At 42.9% G+C, this 19,358-nt stretch overlaps 1 long non-coding RNA gene across 1 annotated transcript; it reads right to left on the reverse strand.

The window, feature by feature from the left end:
• Window positions 1-9,302: 9,302 nt before the first annotated feature.
• On the reverse strand, window positions 9,303-19,144 carry LOC109488370. The gene is made up of 5 exons (XR_002141347.1): window positions 19,044-19,144; window positions 14,057-14,271; window positions 13,875-13,961; window positions 13,157-13,341; window positions 9,303-9,426 (listed from the first exon to the last, which is right to left on the reverse strand). It is a non-coding gene; the product is annotated as an uncharacterized LOC109488370 (long non-coding RNA).
• Window positions 19,145-19,358: the final 214 nt, after the last annotated feature.

Here is a 19,358-nt window from a genome sequence, read left to right on the forward strand (position 1 = left end):
TGTAAACAGAATTAAATGTCTTTATAAGCTGCAGTCCATTGACAGATACTTGAAGCGGAACAGAGTGTAATGTTCCTCCAGGAAGTTCCCGACTGTCTTCATGTCAGTACCTTGCTAGAGGGAAGAACAACCTTAACTTGACAATGGCAAGGCCTCTGGTATCGTGTGAGTCTTCTTTAACATGTGAAAATCCTTTTGAAACCTCCCTTTTCTTTACTTCCTCCAACCCCCTAGTATATAATCAGCCACCCCTCTGAGAAAGAGCAGCAGCTCTTTCTGTCCACAAGTCCTGTCCCCGTGCTTTCATAAATCACCATTTTGCACCAAAGACGTCTCAAGAATTCTTTCTTGGTCATGGGCTCTGGACTCCACTCCCCTGAACCTCACCTATATTCCAAAACCACATCAAATGGGCGATGGGTATTAAGGAGAGCATGTGTTGTGATGAGCACTGGGTGTTACAGGTAAGTGATGAATCACTAACTTCTACTCCTGAAACCAGTATTACACTATATGTTAGCTGACTAGAATTTAAATAAAAACTCGAAACAAAAAGAAATAATAAAAAATAATAAAAATCGATGTGTTCTATGTGTATTCTCTAAATACCCACAAAGGACCAAAAAAACTTGTCCCACGCTGACAGATGATTTTTGTCCCTTCTCCGGAGATCTAAAGAAAATAAAACGAAATCCCATAATGAAAGAAAAAAAAGAACGCATTAGCTAAGAGGAAGCGCTCGGCGGCTGTTTCGCAGTACAACATCGCCACCTGCTGGACATGGGCAGCACGTACAACAGCTCTCCTGGAAGCTGAGGTTTCTAGCAGGCAGGCCTGGGGGTTCTCTCCCTGACGTCCCCATTCCAAGTCAATTTAGACTGAATGATTGGCAAGCAAGGAATGCAACAAGCTTCGCTGGCCGAATGAAATACTCTATTTAGGGGTGTGGCCAACCTCACCATGGCGTCATGTTTTAATCGGAGGAGCGGCAGACACCTTTTCAGGGAAGTTTTATCCTTCTCTAAAGAGCCACTAGCTCAGCGGAGATTTTGAATTACAGAAGTTCCCCTGAAGTGCCTGGGTGCAATTCATTGACGTTTCAGCCAAGTGAAGGCTGACGGCGTCTACCGGTGGTGGCAGCTACCCACACGGATGCAGTAAGGTCAGGTGGGGAGCAGGCTAACGGACACGCCATCCGCCTCGCCTTAGACAACACTCTAAGGACCGGTCTTTATGAAACACTAAGAATCTGGAGGCGCAGTGGCCTACTTACTACCCAGACAGGAGAGAGAAGAAGCGGCAACTAATCTTATTGTAATTTTTCATAATTTAAAAATCACAGGGTGCCTGGGTGGCTCAGGTCAGGCTCCGTGCTCAGTGGGGAGTCGGCTTCTCCCTCTGCCCCTCCCCCATTCGCTCTGTCAAATACATACATAAAATCCTTAAAAAAAAAAAAAAAGGAAAGTAAAAGGTGACACTTCAAAACTAGGCTACCTGTTGTAAGGTGCCCACTCATTGCTCACCTGGATTTCCCATAATGTGGAGGAACATGTGCTCCTTTCCCCCTAACAGCTGGGTCTGCAGGAAAGTGATTCTGTTTGGCTTGCTGAGGTAGCCAAATGCAGGCGTGATTTCTCTTCTTTTTTGGGGGTGGGGGGTTGGTTTGGTTTTTTTTTTTTTTTGGTGGTAAAATATACATAACATTAACCATTTTATCCATTTTTAGGTGTACGATTCAGTAACATTAAGTACATACCCTTACAGCACAACCACGTAAGGTTTCTCCAAGGAATACAAGGTTGTTTAAATATCTGAAAATCAAGCAAAATAATTTACCATGTTAAAAAAACTCAAAAAATTAAAAACCATATGATTACTTCAATAGATGCAGAAAAGCTTTTCACGAAATGTAACATCCAATCCAGATAAAGACACTGAGCAAACCAAGAAAGAAGGAACTTACTCAACTTGATAAAAACCATTTTCAAAACCAGCTAATTTGATACAGAATGATAAAAAACCTAGATGCTTTTCCCCTAAAATCAGGAGCAGGGGGCGCCTGGGTAGTGCAGTCGTTAAGCGTCTGCCTTCGGCTCAGGGCGTGATCCTGGCGTTCCATTCGGCGTTCGGGATCCAGTCCCACATCGGGCTCCTTGGCTGGGAGACTGCTTCTTCCTCTCCCACTCCCCTGCTGTGTTCCCTCTCTCGCTGGCTGTCTCTCTGTCACATAATAAAATCTTTTAAAAAAATAAAAAATAAAATCAGGAGCAAAGCAAGGGTGTCTGTCCTCACATCTACTTACTTCTGTACTAGAGGTTTCAGCCAGTGCAAAAAGGCTAGGAAAAATAAGTAAGACATCCAGATGGGCAAGAAAAAGTAAAATTGCCTTTATTTGAAGAAGGCAAGATCATCTTAGGTTGAACAACCTATCCAATGTTCAAAAACCAAAACTAGACCAACTGAGTTTAGTACGATTGCAAGATACAGATGGAATATATGAACATCCATTGTATGTCTGTACCATAGCAATGAACAATCAGAAATTGAAATTTAGAAAAGACAAATAGAATTATTGATCTGTGTCTGTTCTTGTGCCAGTACCATACTGTCTTGATTATTAGAGCTTGGAGTCTGGCATTGTGATGCCACCAGCTTTAGTTTTCTTTTTCAACATTCTTCTGGCTAAAAATAGAGCTACCCTATGACCCAGCAATTGCACTACTAGGTATTTATCCCAAAGACACAAATATAATGATCCGAAGGGGCACCTGCACCCCAATGTTTAAAGCAGCAATGTCCACAACAGCCAAACTATAGAAAGAGCAGAGATGTCCATCAACAGATAAATGGATGAAGATGTGGTCCATATACACAATGGAATATTACTCAGCCATCAGAAAGGAAGAATACTTACCATTTACATTGATGTGGATGGAATTGGAGGGAATTATCCTGAGCAAAATAAGTCAATCAGAGAAAGGTAATTATCAAATGGTTTCACTCATATGTGGAATATAAGAAACAGCACGGAGGATCATAGAAGGGAGGGAAAACTGAATGGGAAGTCATCAGAGAGGGAGACAGACCATGAGCGACTCTTAACTATAGGAAACAAACTGAGGGTTGCTGGAGGGGAGGTTGGTGGGGGGACAGGGTAATTGGGTAATGGGCATTAAGGAGGGTACATATGTGATGAGCACTGGGTGTTATATGCAACTGATGAATTATTGACCACTACATCTGAAACTAATGATGTACTATATGTTGGCTAATTGAATTTAAATTTTAAAAAATGAGCCTCGTGTGTAGTAGAAATATATATAAAGGCTGTTGCCCTGTTTTCTGAGTGGAAAAAAGCAAATAGAATTTAAAAATATGAAATATGTAGGGAATAATGTAATAAAGGTTATGCAAGCTCTATTAACTGGAAACTACAAAAGACTGTTTAGATAAATTAAAGGCCTGGCAAGTTCTGTTTTGCACTCTTGGGAGCTCTGATCTACTCTGTAAGGAATCCAGCTGTTCTTTCCAGACCACATGAGGAAGCCAGTGAGGGTAGGGGCTGGGACTTCATGGAGAGGACCGAAGCAGCAGCTGATGGTGCAAATAGGAGCCCCATAATTATGATCTCACCACTCCGGCTTGGTGTCAGACGTGTGAATGAAGAAGCCATCTTCCTGGCAGGAACCACATAGACAAAAGGTTAGATACCCATCCCCTCAAGTAAAATATGAATGCTTCACATACAGAATCATGAGAAATTTATAAAAAATGGTTCCTGCTCTAGCTCCTATGGTTTGGGGTAGTGCAGTAAGCAGCAATAAAGTCAAGACAACGTGATTCTGAAAAACCACAGAAAGGTGCTATTCCACCTCATTTGCCTCCATCTGGAAAGCTTAGCAAACTCCAACACACAACCCTTTTTTCTGCTGCGTCAACCCAATGAACATCAAGGTGCTTCATGGTTGCAGAAATATATACTTTCACATTTTTCAAAACGTTATTTTAAAAATCACCTTTTATTACTATTTTTAAAAATCAGGTTTAAATGAGTGTGAAAGAGATGAGGGGGTAAAAATGTACCTAAGTTTTAAATTAAAATGTGAAAAGTAGCTCCGAGTTATAAGATTACAGATAAACTTTGTTTTCCTGTTATGTACTTGTCTTGTCAAAGTTCTCGCCAGTATATGGCATTTTATAATGATTGAGAAGCAGGGGGATAGCGGTTACACTAGGGGAGGTGATGGTGTCTGGAAGGGGTTCTGGGGACATTTGAAGGGTGCTGGTAATGTTCTGGTTTTTATTCAGAGTGCTGCTTACATGGATAGATTGCCTTGTGGAAATTCAAGATGTACACCTACGATTTCTGCCCTTTTTGCTGTGTATGTAAATTTTTCTTAAAATTTAAGGCAGTGCATGCATTCATACTAAAGAGGTCTTAAGTATGAGATTCAGTCTCATGACCAAGTGTGAGAAATGGGGAATCTCTACTGTTTTTTCCCTGGGAAAGAGAAAGGAACTTCCATGTTCCAATTTCGATTCTCTTTATAAAATGCCATATACTGGTGCTCGCTCTCTCAAATAAAATCTTTAAAAAATGTTCACAAGAGCTTTATAATTAAAACATCCAGAAACAACCCAAATGTCTACCAACAGGAGAATGGATAAACAAATTATATTAACAGAGCAGACTACTACTCAGCAAAGAATAAATGCTGAAAGGCACAACATCAATGCTTCTCAAAATATTGAGTGAAGGAAGCCAGACAAAGAAAGCAAAACAAACAAAAACCCCACAATGCTTGATTGCGTGTAGAAGGAAAAAACAACAAAGCGGCCTTCCCTGAGCATGGAGGTATGAGAGTGATGGCGTTATATTTGTTACATGGGTGAAATCCATCACCAACATGCATCATACCTGTGTAGTGAAGTTACCCAAGGAGTTCCTGGGATCAGAGATCTCTCAAGAACAGTGCCATTCTCTATGAACATGCTTTTTCAAGAGTCTGCTAGGGTTGCCTCATGCAAAGGTCCACAGAAATCTTCCTGGATCACCCACTCTAGCACTGTAATTCATTGAACCCTTTCAAGTCCTGTCAGGATAGTATGGAAATGGATTTGTCATGTCATTCACTATGTTATCTAGTACATGTCTACACCAGTCACTCCAGAAACTGTAATGACCTCTCCTGATTCAATCCATGTCAATATATTTTGGTAAGCCAAAAGTCTGATCTCCTTTCTTTGGGTGAACTCCTCCAAATCTATGTCCACAAACATTTCCTTGCTTGCTTAGGATGAGAAGTCCTAGTGAACGCTTTTAATGATTCTTGAGTCTCAATCATATCTTTCCTATTATACTTCCACAACTCAAACTCTGGGCAGTGTTAGAACTATATTTGGGAGACTAGCCAGACAAACAACGAGATGGCCTAAGAGAGGTGGGGCTTCTCCATGAGGACCAGTTACACATTGTGGCTGAAAGCTCTCTAGGCCCTCTGAATCCTGACAGATGTACTTATTCCAACAACAATGATCTCAGTCTTTTTCACTGAATGCTCTAAACATCACACAAGCTACCAAGCAAAGATAATCCAAATTATTAGTGCAGATGGGACCACTGTGTGAATGCGTTTGACAGCAATTACAGTCCTAAAGCTTATAGGAGATTATTTCAACAGATCTGCATAAAACCTAGAGATCAAGTCAATGAATCCAGTCATGAATCCAGGCCTTCCATTCATTTATTCATCTACTAATGACCTACAAAATCTAAGTCACCTTTCCTGTCCTCATGGAGATTACATTCTGGCACTAAGTGATACACAAATATTAAATGGTTTAACGAGTAAAATAAGGGTTAGAGAGAAAAATAATGCAGGCAAGGAAGCAGGCACACTGCCTGACATGGTTGAATGTAACATCTAATTTTTACTGGGAGAGTAGAACTCAGGTCTTGACTTTCACAAGCCCAGTGAGTTTGCAGGCCTTTCCCCTCTGACTTGAATGCATTTACTCAACTCGTCTTTGAAAACACCTGTTCATTTTTAAAAGTCTAGCCCATGTGACATTTCTCTGAGAACCTTTCTGGATTTCAAAACCATTCAATATTGATCTTACTCCCCTCTTGATGTTAACTCTAGACAGCGTTTATTTTCTTGTGCCACTTTGACACTACACTGTGGAATTGCATATGCAATTTGAATTCTGTAAAACCTAATTATCTGTCACACAAATTTAAATTAGACTACCACCTGATATTTGCTTTTTTTTTTGAAGATTTGAGAGATAGAAAGCATGGAGGAGAGGGGCGGAGGGAGAGAGAGAAACCCAAGAAGACTCCACGCTGAACTCAAAGCCCGATGCAGGACTTGATCTCACGACCCTGAGATCAAACCTGAGCTGAAACCAAGAGTCAGATGCTCAACCAACTGTGCCATCCAGGTGCCCCCTCACTTGGTATTTGAGGGTCCTGTCATTAAGAAAAAGTAAGGCAGTGTCATGATACTGAAATCATGAGACTGAGGGTGTTATGTAGTAACTCACTTATCTATTTTCATGGCACTTGAGGCAATGTCTAAGAAAGATCTGAGGAGGGCAGTCAGCACAAGACCACAAAACATGTTGGGTTTCATCTAGGCCTTACAGTCACCTGAGGCCACATGGATTTAGAATGTACCCATTCCTGGGAACTCTTTACACTGTAGAAATACCACTACGAATACAGCATATATAGCAGCGCAAGGACCTGGAAAACTTGTTAGTGAATGCAGAAGTCCACTATCAGAACTCTACTCTGGAGATGGTCTTGTAAATGGGCCCAGAAGACATGGAGATTATCAGTGGATTATTTGGAACAGCAAAGACTGAGAAACAACCAACTCAGGTATTCAGCAACAAAGGAATGGACCCAATGGCTGGTGCATTTGTACAGGGTGGCTCTGCTGTGGAAAAGGGGAACCTCATTTAATGCATACATAAATCTCAAAATCAGTTTCAGATTCAAGTCACAGAAGAATGCAGAGCATGATTCCAAGTTCAAAACTAGAACATCTCATTTAGGATTACATCAACAGGTAATAAGACAATAATGAAAAGCCAGAGAACTGTAACCTAACTTTGTAAATTAGTTACTTGAGGTACTGAGGCTAAAAAAAGAATGGCCTTTCGAGGACACTCAGTGGATTCTGAGTTACTGGCAATACTCGCGTTAGCTTGGTTGGTGAGTCCATTGTGTATTGACTCTTCCCGAAATTGGGACATGTAATTTACAAATGTTTTTATAGATGCAGTTGAGAGAAATTCAAGAAAAGAAAACCCATGTGTGTTCACTTCAGGAATATTTACCCCTAACATCTACTTGTGACACCTCTTACAGCTAGCCCTGGGGACGCCCCTGTGTCTGTCTCTGCCTCTCTCTATTCTTGTTCATAGGCAATGAAAACAGTGACAAACTCTTTAAAATGCAGCAATTGCAGGAAGTGTGGGAGAACATTCAAGTCACACCACGGTTAGGTAATCCAAACCTACATTTGGAACCATATTTGGACACCATTTTTAGGATACAAAGCATCAAGTAGTAGCTGCTTGTTCTTTCATATTATGTGATGTCTAACGTTCTCCCATTCAAGGGGAGCTCCCCATTGCACATAAATGTCATAGGTAGGACATAGTGTCTTTCTTGTTAGGATAGAAGCAAGCCAAGAGATGGTCTCCTTCCCTATTCTTTGGCAGTTAGGACACAAGCACTGTGGTCTTGGTTTCAAAATACTTGATGTGACGTGACAGAGACTGAGGACCAGGGAAGTTTCATTCGTAGAGCACTACTGCTCATTACTGATGGCACAGTGGAGGCCTTGTGTGGGGGCATGAAGCCAGAGCTGCCCAGGTTATGGGGTAGTGGTTTCACTTTCTGCTCTTAAAACGGATTTCCTTTGTTCCTCTACAATTTCATAAGTGGGTTCACTGCCATTCCATCCACACAGTGAGAACATGAGACACTGTGAATAAACTGCTTTTTTAAGAGAATTGGCATCATTTATTCTACTTGTTACCAAGATCTTGACTGATTGTTAAATAACTAGATAGTCACATTTCCAAGTCCAGTTAGCTTTCGTTAATATTCCTCAACATGGATTCGCTGATGTCAAGTAAGCTGAGATCTGCATCTAAAGGACTTCCCACATTCAGGGCAATCAAAGGGCTTCTCACCAGTATGAATCCTCTTATGCTGACAAAGTGATGAGGAAGTATTAAAGGCCTTCCCACATTCATGGCACCCGAAGGGCTTCACTCCACTATGTGTCCTATCGTGTGTGACAAGTGAAGAGCAGTTACTAAAAGTTTTCCCACACACGACATTCGTAAGGTCTTTCTCCTGTATGACTCCTCCTATGAATGATGTAATGGGACCTACAGGTAAAGGCTTTTCCACATTCCTTACATTCATAGGGTTTCTCGCCAGTGTGAATTCTCCTGTGTAGGTTAAGTTGCATGATACGGCAAAAGGTCTTTGTGCAGTCCTCGCACTGATATGGTTTTTCTCCAGTGTGAACTCTCCAATGCTCAATCAGGGAAGAGAGATGTATGAAGGACTTCTTACACTTACTACATTCGTAGGGTTTGTCTCCGGAATGAAGTTTCTGATGTCTGATGAGCTGTGCACTTTGAGTGAAGGCCCTGCCGCAGTCCTCACATTTGTAGGGTTTTTCCCCACTATGAATTCTCCGGTGATCAATCAGAGCTGAGGAATGGCTGAAGGCCTTTCCACATGCATGGCACTCGTGGGACTTTTCTCTAGTATGTGTACTCTGGTGCTGAGTGAGATGAGTCATCTGGCTGAAGGTCTTCCTACATTCCTGACATTCATACGGTCTCTCACCTGTGTGAATCCTCTCATGTTGCTTAAGGTGTGCCCTCTGACTGAAAGTTTTACTACACTTATTACATATATAGGGTCTGTCTCCTGTGTGAATTCTCTGATGCTGAACGAGAGTTGATCGACGGCTAAAGGATTTCCCACACTCGTGGCACTGGCAGCACTCCTCCTCAAGAATCTTCTGATAGGGTGCCTGGGTGGCACGGCGGTTAAGCGTCTGCCTTCGGCTCAGGGCGTGATCCTGGCGTTATGGGATCGAGCCCCATATCAGGCTCCTCCGCTATGAGCCTGCTTCTTCCTCTCCCACTCCCCCCTGCTTGTGTTCCCTCTCTCACTGGCTGTCTCTATCTCTGTCAAATAAATAAATAAAATCTTAAAAAAAAAAAGAATCTTCTGATGGATGAAAAGGCACGTACTGGTGCAGGAAGGTTTGGCATATTCTTTACATGTGTTGCTTGTTCTTTTCATCACTATTTCATGTTGGACTGTTTCCTGTTTTATACCCTTCCTTAGACATTATTCCTTGCTCTCCCATATTGATTCACTCTCTGAAAATAAACATACAAATATATTAATATGACTAAACATACATACTCCCACTGTTGACAATCTTGGCTTAAAGACTCTAGTACTTAAAGGTACACATGTACGAGGACATTGACTGTCAAACTATTTGGCTGGAAGCAACCAATAAAAGCGTCTGTTTGAGTTGATGACATTATGTCCAATAGTCCAGCTCATTTATGAAACTATTAAAAATAATGAGTTTCCGTTATATTGAGTGAAAGAGATAAAGCTGACTGACAAGACCAAACTGCAGAGTAACAACTGTAGAAACCTATCTATTCTGTAAGAGCAAGAAATAATAAGATGCTCCCTGGGTGTGTGTGTGTGTGTGTGTGTGTGTGTGTGTGTGTGTGTTTGTGTGTTGTGTATTAGCATGGATAAAAATGTGAATGTATGCCTACTATATTATTACCACTGGTCCTCTAGGATAGTGAGAATGAAAACACAAGGAGATAATTTTTTTCTTTTTACAGCATGTCACTGAATACTTAATAAAATAAATCCATCTTATTTTTATAAGTTTAGAAGATTTTTATTATCGTATGCTCTAACTAGCCATCACTCACCCAATCCAATCATTTCAATGATGAAACACCGATGACACAAGAAAGTACATATCCAATTGGTATGGATAATCAATGATACAAAATTTCAGAGATAGGCAGATATTTGGAGATAGAACTTTTTTTAAAAAGATTTTTAACTTAATTTTTTAAAAAAGATTTTTAAAAATTTATTTATTTGAGAGAAAGAGAGTGAAAGTGAGTGAGCATGAGCAGGAGGAGAGGGAGAAGGAGGCTCCCCAATGAGCAGGGAGCCTGATGTGGGGCTCGATCCCAGGACCCTGAGATCATGACCTGAGCCGAAAGGCAGGCGCTTAATTGACTGAGCCACCCAGGCGCCCCCTTTTTTTTTATTTAATTGAGAGACAGAAAGAGAGAGAGCAGGAGCAGGGAGAGGGTTAGAGGCAAAGGGAGAAGCAGACTCCCCACTGAGCAGGTAGCCTGATGCAGGACTCGATCCAGGGACCCTGGGATCATGACCTGAGCCAAAGGCAGATCCTTAATCAACTGAGCCACCCAGGCATCTGAGACAGGCCCTTTAAAAGAGATAAATCAAGTCAGCTGGAGGGGCCCTAATCCAGTATAACCGGTATTCTTATAAGAAGAGATTACAACACTGACACATATAGAGGGTCAACCACGGGAAGACACAGGAAGGGGATGGCCAACTACTAACCAAGGAAAGAGGCCTCAGGAGAATCCAACCCTGCAACACCTTGATCTCAGACTTCTAGCTTGAGGAAATAAATTTCTGTATTTACACCATCCAGTGTAGGGAGCTTTACTATGGCAGCCCAAGCTGACTGACCCAAGGGTCTTGGCCCAGCAATGAATTCAATTCTCCTGCTATCACAGCATATTCTGAAGACTCCGGACTATCTGATCATTCTGTAGAACATCACACTGGTCCACTATATCGACGACCTCATGTTCATGAGAACTGAACACCACAAAGTGGCAAGTAACCCAGATGACCTGGTAAGACACATGTGCTCCAGAAGGTGGTAGACCAATCCTATGAAGACTCAGGGATCTGGCACATAGGGAAGATTTTAGGGGCCCTGTGCAGAGGGAGAGGGAGACACAGACTGCCCACTGAGCAGGGAGCCTGACTCGGGCCTTGATCTCAGGATCCTGGGTTCATGACCTGAGCCAAAGGCAGACACTTAACTGATTGAGCCACCCAGGCGCCCCTCCCTCACAAATTCTTATGTTGAAATCCTAACTCTAAATAGGACAGTATTTGAGGTGCGCCTTTGGGAGGCGATCAGGTCATTAGGGTGGATCCCTCATAAATGTGATTAGTGCCCTTGTAAGAGACCCCAGAGAGTTCCCTCTCCCTTTCCTTCACATGAGGACACGATCAGAAGATGGATGTCTGTGAACTAGGGGCAGACCCTCACCAGACAACGAATCTGCTAGTGCCTTGATCTCGCACTTCCCAGCCTCCAGAACCATGAGAAGTAAATGCTTTTTGAGCTGCCGGGGTGGCACAGTCAGTTAAGCATCAGACTCTTGGTTTTGGCTCAGGCTGTGGTCTCAGGGTCATGAAATCAAGCCCCACATCAGGTTCTGCACTTATCAGGGAGTCTGCTTAAGATTCTCTCTCCCAGGGCGCCTGGGTGGCACAGTGGTTGAGCGTCTGCCTTCGGCTCAGGGCGTGATCCCAGCGTTATGGGATCGAGCCCCATCAGGCTCCTCCGGTATGAGCCTGCTTCTTCCTCTCCCACTCCCCCTGCTTGTGTTCCCTCTCTCACTGGCTGTCTCTATCTCTGTTGAATAAATAAATAAAATCTTTAAAAAAAAAAAGATTCTCTCCCCTTTCCCACTGCCCCTCCCCACTGCACACTTGCGCACACGGTCTCTTGCTCTCTCTCTAAAATAAATAAATAAATAAATCTTTAATAAAAAAAGAGAAGTAAAGGCCCTAATCTGTGGCATTTCTGTTACAGCAGCTCAAACAGGCTAAGGCAGACATCAAATGCTTATGTTTATGTGGCCAGAGCTGCCAACATGGACTGGGTAGTGTCCACACCACCAGCTCTCAGGTGGGTAGACCAGCAGCCATCTTTCATGAGATGTACGAGCTGCATCCAGGATTGGGCTAGAACAGGTTTAGATGGTACAGGTAAGCAGCACACATTAAGTGGCCAGACCTCCAAACCATCTACCACTGACATGTGAACCCTTGGCCACTCCAAAGCCTGTACAGTCATCACCCTGTTTAACATTCTCTAACCTTGGCTCCTACTTTGCCAAGCTGTTTAAGAACATCTAATAATTCCCTTTATTAAACAGTAAATTCCTTGGTTGGGCTAGCCTCTCTTAAGAAAACCCCATTACTGGCCAGAATTAAAGACCAAATATGTTTGTTCATGGAATAGTTCTTGGATGGATATATTTATTCAATTAGTCAGAGGACAGAATGAGTATTTTTTGAATGAAGAAAACAGAAGCACTGAGGAATGTTATCAAAAGAACAGCTATATGAATGAGTGAATGAAAGAAGGAGGATGAGCTGGTGAGAAACCACCGGGAGAGTAAAGGTAGGAGGCTGATCATAAACTGAGGGAGCGAGGGAGGGAGGGGAAACACACTTCCATCTGGAGGCTGGGAGGAATTATTTTAAATGATAGAGGAGCACAGGGTGACCAATGAAGAGGAAAGCCAGACCCACTATGGAGCTGAACTAAAGGGCCCTCTGAAGGGAGGTGTCCGAACACTCGAAGCCCTTGTCAGAGTGGCTGGCCTTGTGAACATGTCATCTCCCCTCTGCTTGGTTCCCGACTCATCTGCTCATGAAGACCTGGCCTCCTTGCTCCTCATCTCCCAGGGCTGTTTCCCTTGCTCCGACAGGAAAGCTACACCAGGCTTAGAGACAGAAATGCCTGAGCAAATAAAAAGAGACAGCAACTGGCCACGCCGTTATTACCTAGGAATTGAGCCCAGCTACCACAGCAGTCAGAAAGAAAAGCCCTAATGAAAATGGCCAAGCAAAGTTTAAAGGTTTTCTGAAGGATGAGAATGAGAGAGTTGCCCACTTCTGACAGCTCTTTATGGGACATAAAGTAGTTTCCCAGAGAATTCCACCAGAAAGAGGAAGACACAGCAGAGAACAGATGCTGAATTCAGTGCTCAATGCCCTTACCTAGCCAGACGAGGTTCTGATAATTCTCCGACATCACAGCCGTGTACAATTTTCTCTGAGCAGGGATCAGGAATCCCCATTCTTCTTGGGAGAAGTCAATGGCCACGTCTTGGAATGTTACCGATTGCTGAAACAGCAAACACTTTCTTACTGACAAGGCCTCGGGAAGAAGGGCGAAGTCTTGGCTGAAAGAAAGCATGCAAGGTATGGGTGTTGTGGCGTGCACTACAGGATCCAGGCCTTTTTTGTACAAGTGTATGTACATATGTCAAGACAGTGGAAACCAGCTTTTTGGATAGAAATGAGTATTCTATATTTTCCACCAAAATGTTAAAACTGGTTATGGGAGTATGAATTTCTCTTCTTGTAAGTGTATTTCACAATCTTCTAGAATACTGGGAAACGGACTTACCTAAACCTGTATGTGTGAAATGGAAGGGGAAAAAAGAAAAATCTCACTTCTTTTTAAATTTGTCCTTGGACACGGAATTTAAGTTTGGGGCACTTAAAAATCTGCACTATTCATGAGGCTCTTCATTTCACTGAGTGACTGTATTCTTCTCATTTCCTAGCATCTTTGCTAACCCCACCTCTTCCACGGTGTGGGACTGTGTTTCAGTCCTACCTACAAAGCCTGAGGTCAAGTCAGCTGGATGGTAGTTCACACATACTGGCAACGGTCTCACTGCAGAGAAGGAAAAATGAAATCCTGACTCACCAGTGTTCATGCCTTCAGGAAGTGCGGTGGTTATCCTCTCCTTCACGGAGACCCTCTCTTGAAGAGCAGAGTCCTGTGGATGCAGCACTGAGAAGAAGGGAACAATAAAAAATTAAAAAAGCCGAAACTCTGCGGCCATTCCCCCTTACAACATCAGAGCAGAGCAGAGCATCCAGCCCCACCTTTAGGGAGCAGCACCGGTGCTGAGAGGTGTGAGAGATCCTGCTGCAACGTCGCCAGCATCCACTTCTCCAAACGGTCCCTGGTAATGACGATTGTGACAGCACCGCTCTGGGTGCTTCCCATGTATCACCTTGACGCTCTGTCAGGGCTGAAGCAGCCATTCCTCCTTGTCTAAATGCCTCTCCCTGAAAAGGACAGACTCCTGAGATGCCAGCTGGGGAAAGAGAAAGAAGGGAGAAGAGCCCAGGTCTACTTTGCAGCTTCTCACATCACTGGTTTATAAGTTCCTCATTCCACATAAACTTCACATTCAAAAGACTTTTCAGCATAATTCATAGGCACGGGAAGAGCTGCTTGACGTCATTTCTTATCAGGGAAATGGAACTGAACAGGGCAATGAGAACTAATGAAAACAAAACAAAACAAAAGATTCCAGTGAAGTAGCAACGTGAACATTTAATATGGAGAAATAAATATCCAAGGTAAACTCAAACAATAGAGAGGACATAATGGTGGGGAAACCCCTAGTTCTAGGGTCAACAAAGACAAAATACTTAGAAGTTTAACAAAAACTGTATGACAAAACCTATATGACAATCTTTCAAATATGCCTGAAGGACACAACAAACAGAAAGATATCCCTTTTTCTCGGGCAGGAAGACCAATCCATCACAATGTTAGTCAGCTACCTGAGAGGGTGTAAACTCTGTATTTGGCCTGTATATCCTCAGCTAAAGACAAAAAGAAGGCTCCCATATTCCCCAGAGAAGCTGTGTGTTAGCAATCCTGATACTCCATGCAAATAAGCAATGCTGGGGCGAAGCAAATAGGTAATATATTGTGGTTACTGGAAATCAAGTTTCCTCCTATCACAGAACAGAGTTTTAAGTATAGAAAAGTAGAAATATAGGGGCACCTGGGTGGCTCAGTGGGTTAAGCGACTGCCTTTGGCTCGGGTCATGATCCCAGGGTGCTGGGATCGAGCCCCGCATAGGGCTCCTGCTCAGCAGGGAGTCTGCTTCTCCCTCTCCCTCTGCCACTCCCCCTGCTTGTGTTCTCCAGCTCTCTCTCTGTGTCAAAGAAAGAAAGAAAGAAAGAAAGAAAGAAAAGTAGAAATATAGTATAAGAAAGAAAGAAAGAAAGAAAGAAAGAAAGAAAGAAAGAAAGAAAAGTAGAAATATAGTAGGAACTCCATGGTAATGTACCGCAACTGGAGTTATCTGTGAATGCACTGGTTTTTTTTTTTTTAAAGATTTTATTTATTTATTCGACAGAGAGAGAGACAGCCAGCGAGAGAGGGAACACAAGCAGGGGGAGTGGGAGAGGAAGAAGCAGGCTCATAGCAGAAGAGCCTGATGTGGGGCTCGATCCCATAACGCCGGGATCACGCCCTGAGCCGAAGGCAGACGCTTAACCGCTGTGCCACCCAGGCGCCCCTGCACTGGTTTTAATCAATGTAATCAAGATACAAAAACAGACGTATGGGTGGTTGGCTTCCTTCCCAGCAACTGGCTGCCAGAGTCTCACTGAAGTGGATGATGCACGCAAACTTCATACCTTTTCTGAGAAGTGTATGGGGTGAAGCATGGAAGGGTTATGTGGTCCAAATCTGTACTGGGAATGACAAACAAGCCTTCTCCATGACCCCTGGCCATATCCATGGGCTATCTGAGTAAGGGGCATTTCCGTTACAGACCAAGGAGGACTGGAGAAAGAAAGTACAAATCTGTTCAGAGTTGCACTGGGGATGTCAATCTGGGTATTCTCAACTTAGTCACTAGAAAAAAGAGAGAGATACTTCTGGACTCACTGATACTACCATGCCTCGTCGCCTGAGGCCTCAAAGAGCTAGCAGAATCTGTAAACCAAACAGGATGTTCAGCAGTATGGTGTGAGAAATCCCCTAAACAAAGAGGGTAAGAAACCTAGAATCAGAGGCACCTGGGTGGCTCAGTCGTTAAGCGTCGGCCTTCAGTTCAGGTCATGGTCCCAGGGTCATGGGATCAAGCCCCACATCGGGCTCCCTGCTCAGTGGGTCACCTGCTTCTCCCTCTCCCTCTCCCAGTCCCCCTGCTTGTGTTCCCTCTCTTGCTGTCTCTGTCAAATAAATAAATAAAATCTTAAAAAAAAGAAAGAAACCTAGAATCAAAGCACCCAAGATTCATCGTCTTGTTACTCCATGTGTCCTGCAACACAAATGCTGGTGTGTTGCTCTGAAGAAACAGCATACTAAGAAAAAAGGAAGAGGCTGCAGAATGTGCTAAACTTTTGGCCAAGAGAATGAAAGAAGCCAAACAAAAACACCAGGAGCAGATTGCCAAGAGACAGAGGCTATCTCTAAGTCCCGTCCATAATGAGATTTTCTAAGAGTAACAGATAAATAAGATCAGACATCAAATCTCAAAAAAAACAAAGTTGTGCCTATGAATGCATACAATAGGATATTCCTTAGGATAGGATATCTCATCTGTCCCCTAATAGGCGCGAGAAACAATAACATCCAAGCACCAATAAGCACACTCAGCCCCACCCTTTGGTTTCTAAGCACCAGTCTCAAGGAATGAAGGAACAAAGGAACAAGGGAAGGGAAGGGAAGGAAGGGAAAAAAAGGGAAGGGAAAGAGGGAAGAAAGGAAGGAAAGAAGGAAGGAAGGAAGGAAAACAAAACACACCCCAGGATGCCATGAGAAATAGAGACTCCAGGGCTAGGTCAGTACAAAATGTGCCTGTATCATCTCATGGTGCTAGAAAGTAAGACAGTGCTTGTAAGTAACAGGGCATGTCTAAAACACACAGGAACCAAAGAGAGGGTGCTCCTAGCAGCAAAACCAGGGACAGCTTGAGCAAAACAAGTAATTATGAGTACTTCCTCTCAAGATACTTGTTAATTACAGGGACTAAAATAATGACTTCACAATGGAGAAGCCTGTCAAACATCCCCTCAACCCTGGTATCAAAGTAATCACTCCCAGTTGACATCATGTACTGCCTGACAGATATGCTCTTAGGAGGGCATGTGACTTCTGTGGTATTCATTTCCAAAATGAACCACCTCAATCTAATCATGAGAAAACATCAGACATACCAAAGTTGAAAGTCTTCTTATTAAATAACTAGCCTAGACTCCCAAAAGTGTCAAGGTCATGAAAGACAAAGAAGATCTAAGGCACTGTCATCAATTGGAGGAGACTTGGGAGACATGCCAACTAAATGCAATGTGGATTGGATCCTGGAACAACAACAATAACAAAATACAGGAGCAGGGAAAGCTGGCCAAATTAGAATAAGGTCAAGAGATGAAGTAATAGGGGTGCCTGGGTGGCACAGTTGTTAAGCGTCTGCCTTCGGCTCAGGGTGTGATCCCAGCGTTCTGGGATCAAGCCCCACATCAGGCTCCTCTGCTAGGAGCCTGCTTCTTCCTCTCCCACTCCCCCTGCTTGTGTTCCCTCTCTCACTGGCTGTCTCTCTCTCTGTCAAATTAATAAATAAAATCTTTTAAAAAAGAGTGAGATGAAGTAACAGTATTTTATCAATGTTAACTTCACAGTTTTGTGATGGTTATGCAAGATGTTAACTTCAGGTGCAGCGGGATGAAGGGAATGTGGGAGTTTTGTACCATTTTTGCAACTTTTCTCTAAGTTCAAAATTATTTCATAATAACATTTTATTTCTTTATTTGAGAGAGAATATGAGGAAGCAGGAGGAGGAGCAGAGGGAGAGGAAGCCGAGTCTGCGCTGAACACAGAGCCCTATGCGGGGATTGATTCCACAACCCCAAGATCATGACATGAGCAAAAATTAAGAGTTGGATGCCCAACTGACAGAGCCACCCAGGCGCCCCATCATAATAACATTTTTAAAAGAGGGATGTCATGAAATACAAAGACTGAGGAAATGTCAGTTTCAGATTAAAGAAGACTAGAGAGACATGACACTTCAATGCAATGTATGACACTCTCAATTTTCTTTTGTTATAAAAGACATCACGAGGATAACCAACCTAGGATTAGAGGACAGAATTATATCAGTGTGAATGCTTTTTCAAAGATTTATTTATTTGAGAGAGAGACAGCAAGAGAGAGAGAGAGAGCATGAGCAGGGATGAAGGGCCAGGAGAGGGAGAAGCAGGCTCCCCAACGAGCAGGGAGTCTGATGTGGGGCTCAATCACAGGACCCTGAGATCATGACATGAGCCAAAGGCAGATGCTTAACTGACTGAGCCATCCAGGTGACCCTACATCAGTGGGAATTAACTGATCCTGATAACTTCACTGTAGTTATGTAAGAAATTCACACTGAAATACTTAGGTTAGGTAAAGGAGCATCACGTCAGCAACTTTCAAATGGCTAAAAAAATTAACTAAAGTACTTTTAACAAATGGCAATCACAAAATTGAATAAGCCTCCCAATGAGGTTATTACATGGTTATTATGATGATGATTACTTTGCTCTCAGAGAGAGAGGGAGAAGCAGGCTCTCAATTGAGCAGGGATCCTGATGTGGGGCTAGATCCCAGAACCCTGGGATCATGCCCTGAGCCGAAGGCAGACGCTTAACCGACTGAGCCACCCAGGCGCCCCCTACTCTATTATTTCTACCTGGTTCTATTTCCAGAGTCCATAGAAGAATACAGCGATTTAAATTCCTTTTTACCAGAGACATACTTCCACATATCTCTGCAACTATCTCCTCTCCAGGCAAACATACACAGGTTTTTCTACCCCTTCTCATGAGACATAATTTCTAGACTCTCCATCATCCTGGCCTCCCACCTTAGTATAGGCTTAGTTTGTATCAAAGTCCTTCATAAAATGCTGCTTCCAGTATCAAATTCAGTCCTGTGGTAGTCTAGTCATTACAGGACACAGGAGGACTATGAACTTTCAACTAAATAGCATGAGGTAATGGAAAAGGTAGTACCCTTAGAGTCTGCCAGATGTGTCTCCCAGCCGTGGTACCACTCCCCCCTGGCATCACTGAGCTTACATTATTGCAAGGAAATGACTTCAGGTTCACTGGGATAGTAATTTTCATCTTGTCTTTTAACCATTTCAATTCTTTAGTACTTCTTGTCTTCACATTTTTTATCCTTTGCTTCTATCCTCTATTTTAGAGAACTGGAACGATCAAAGTAAAAAAAGATATGGATGAGAGAGTGATTCAGCCAGGTATAAAAAAAGTTTCTCACAGCAATTTTCCTCACAGAAATTAGATACATAGATTATTTCCAATTAATAAGTAAGGTGTCCACTTGATTTGCTGAACAAACTTTTCTGAAGGTATAATGAATGCTTAAGAAGG

Source organism: Ailuropoda melanoleuca, chromosome 12, assembly GCF_002007445.2.
Source record: "Ailuropoda melanoleuca isolate Jingjing chromosome 12, ASM200744v2, whole genome shotgun sequence".
Lineage (NCBI taxonomy): Eukaryota > Metazoa > Chordata > Mammalia > Carnivora > Ursidae > Ailuropoda > Ailuropoda melanoleuca.